Source organism: Sinocyclocheilus anshuiensis, unplaced genomic scaffold (assembly GCF_001515605.1).
Source record: "Sinocyclocheilus anshuiensis isolate Anshui unplaced genomic scaffold, SAMN03320099.WGS_v1.1 scaffold230, whole genome shotgun sequence".
Taxonomy (NCBI): Eukaryota; Metazoa; Chordata; class Actinopteri; order Cypriniformes; family Cyprinidae; genus Sinocyclocheilus; species Sinocyclocheilus anshuiensis.
The window spans coordinates 648,160-651,254 of record NW_015546034.1 but is presented as its reverse complement, the minus strand read 5'-3'; the positions used below and the strand labels follow the sequence as shown (position 1 = coordinate 651,254).

General features: G+C 37.1%; 1 protein-coding gene across 5 annotated transcripts in view; it reads left to right on the top strand.

Moving 5' to 3' along the window:
- Positions 1-551: 551 nt before the first annotated feature.
- Positions 552-3,095, top strand: part of ppm1bb (protein phosphatase, Mg2+/Mn2+ dependent, 1Bb) — a 53,391-nt gene continuing 50,847 nt past the window's right edge. Inside the window, exon 1 of one of the 5 annotated variants that reach the window (XM_016499932.1) lies at positions 552-991. The gene's annotated coding sequence lies outside the window, so the exon portion shown is untranslated. Of the gene's footprint in view, positions 992-1,433; positions 1,543-3,095 lie in introns of those variants that run through there. The other 4 variants (XM_016499937.1, XM_016499936.1, XM_016499935.1 and 1 more) reach the window with 4 other exon arrangements.

Sequence of the window (3,095 nt, the reverse complement as noted above, 5' to 3'; positions counted from 1 at the left end):
GCAGAAATCATTCTAATATGCTGATTTGGTGCTCGAGAAACATTTCTAATTATTATTATTATTAATATTTAAAACAGCTGAGTAGAATTTTTTCAGGATTCTTTGATGAATAGAAAGATCCAAAGATCAGCATTTATCTGAGATAAAAAGCTTTTGTAACATTTCAAAATTTTTTTAAATAAACGATAAACAAATTAATAAATAAAAATAAAGAGACGTCTTTAAAAAAACATAAAAAATCTTAGTGTTCAAAAAACTTTATATGTATAGTGAATTTACTGCAGTGAATATGAAATTTTGCAAGAAGTAATAATAGGTTAATAATAAAATATTCATTAATTTGATCTTTTTGTATATTAAAGAAGTCAAACAGTACATCCTTTAAAAGCAGGAGTTCTGTTTAATGTAAACTACTGTTCAAGCGTCATGTCGGTAAAATGACAAGACGAAAGCCAATCAAATCGTGGGATTGGCCATCTGTAGTTTTAGCTGTCAGCAAAATAATCCAATTAGCAAACACGCCTAGTACAGTTTTGGCCAATCATCGAGCCACTTGAAGAAAGTATCCCTCCCCTCCATCAAGACGCACAAGACTCTGAACCGAAGGATATCTTGGCCTCCCTACAGAAGCTGATTATTCGGGCTTGTCAACCGCCATAAAATCGTACAAGAAGAAGAAGAAGAAGCTGATTATTCGGATCTATGTAATGATTTATCCCACAACATGATCCCATACTGATACGAAACTTAGACAGATTTAGTCAATAAGTCGACAGATTTGTTCAGGGACATCTGCGTTGGCGTTAAACATGCGCAAAAATTCACGCTATCAAAGCAGAGAATCACCGTAAACGGAATGATCGCTTCTCACGTGAAGTCACCTTGATTGTTTGTTTTTAAAAGAAGCGACAAGCTTATCGACTCCGAAAATACCCGCAACCGAGAGACCGAAGTGGGAACGAGCGCTGACATCCGCAGTCTATCTGGAAATGTAAGTATGGGGATGTGTGGGCCTCGGGTTTGCTCGACGAGAGCTCATGCTAAGCTAACCAGCGCGTGATTTCATTGCTAAGTATGAGGCTTGTTGTGTAACGAGCGAGCTGAAACACAAGCGCGGCTATAACGTATTAGACTGACATTACCGTCCACTTTCCGTTTGGATACGAACACTGAACACAAAGAAACACTGTTGTTGTTATTGTGTGTAGGTTCCGAGTTTTATTGCGTTTGTTTGTCCGGTAACAGCGATAGACAAACAAGCGCGCGTCAGAAATAATCCCATCGGCTCGTCCTCACTGTTAGTAAGAATTCAGTGCATTATGTAATCACCTCGGCTCCTGTCAACTATACTTCTGTTTCTCTGACATGTTTGAAGCTTTTCTCACTCTCATGTAACGCTTCATTTGTCCTTTTAACCTACAGTGAGCTGTCTTACATTTAGCCTTGGTTTCATGCTTACCACAGTTGGTTACTTTTGCCTTACTGGGTGTTTACAAGGACGGCCTGAGATTCATGCTGAAATTGTCGATCAGTTGAGCTCTTGTAAGTTTAATTCTAATTTAAATTATTGATTTATATTATTTTTGCACAGCTAATTTTTGCTTTAATGCAACATAATGTGATTCATACTTCAGATAAAGTGTTGTAAGATGTCTGCTAAGTGACGTTAGGAGAAGCAAAAACTTAAGCTGGTGAGTATAAAATTGGAGTCCTTCATAATAGTTAAACGGGTCATATGATGCGATTAAAAATGTTCCTTTCTCTTTGAAGTGTTACAAGCTCTTGGCGCATAAAGAACTCTTTTTAGTTAGTAAAATTTTTTTTAACTATTTATAATAATTCAGTAATTATCATAATTGCAAATCTAGTATATTAATTGCAATTTTAAATATTGTAACATACATATGTACAGATCCAGAACCTATAATGAAAAATAGAACTAAAGTAGGTTTTCCTTTCCATGTTCAAAAATGTCCTTGCCATTTTTCTGCCTCATTAGCCTCTATATTTGCCTTTAACAATCAACATTTGCGTAATTTTTGTTATGTCTTCAACCTTATGGTGTCTAAATATAGAAGTGACTCAGTTGTCTGTCATAAAACCCTAAAAATTTGAATCTGCCTTCCTCCACCCTGCCAAAAAGTTTAGGGGAAAAAAGACATTTCTTAGTCATCCAGTAAAAGGGTCAAACACTGGTGGGTCTGATTTATCTCATTTCCTTATTAAAGGGGTCATATGATGTGATTTCAAGTTTTCCTTTCTCTTTGGAGTGTTACAAGCTCTTGGTGCATAAAGAAGATCTGTAAAGTTGCAAAGACTAAAGTCTCAAATCCAAAGAGATATTCTTTATAAAAGTTAAGAGTCAACCACACCTACCTAAAACGGCTCGTTCTAACACGCCCCACATGTCTACGTCAAGATGTGGGAAGATTTGCATAACGCCGCCAAAATGTTTGGAAAGAAAGAAGGCGTAACTTTTATTCTTGCTGTTGCCGCTGCTGCTATGTTGTGGAGTCGCTGTGTGTTTCGTTGTGAAAGCGAAATTACTTTGTTTGGCCTTCCAAAAGAGGACACAACTAGAAATCAGTGGTTAAGTTGTATTTACAACACTGTTCCAGAACAGTTCAACCCAAATATGCAGATGTGTGCTGCATATTTTATGGAGGATGAGGACTGTTTCCTGAACCAGTAGCCTACAATGCGTCTGTGGCACAAAGGCTGTTTCTATAAAGTTGGGCAGTTTCAACTTTGCAAGGACAGTCTGGCGCTTCTGACTCACAGCCTGTAAGTACTAGGGCTGGGCAAAAAAAATCGATTTCCGATTAATCGTTTTTTAAAATGACGTCGATTCAATATCGATTCTCAAAAGCCGCGAATCGATCTTTTCAAGTATTTATTTCAGCACACATTTAAAACAAGATCTGATTAACGTGAATCTTATCATTAGTCTTCTCCACTAGATGTCACCCTTATTTACCTTGCGCGACAACAGAAATCCTGTCATTCATTCAGCACTTATCATGGCCATACGCGCAATTCGCAATGCTCAGGTGAAATGCTATAGTAATACTATAAATCTGCGGAAGCATCTGATT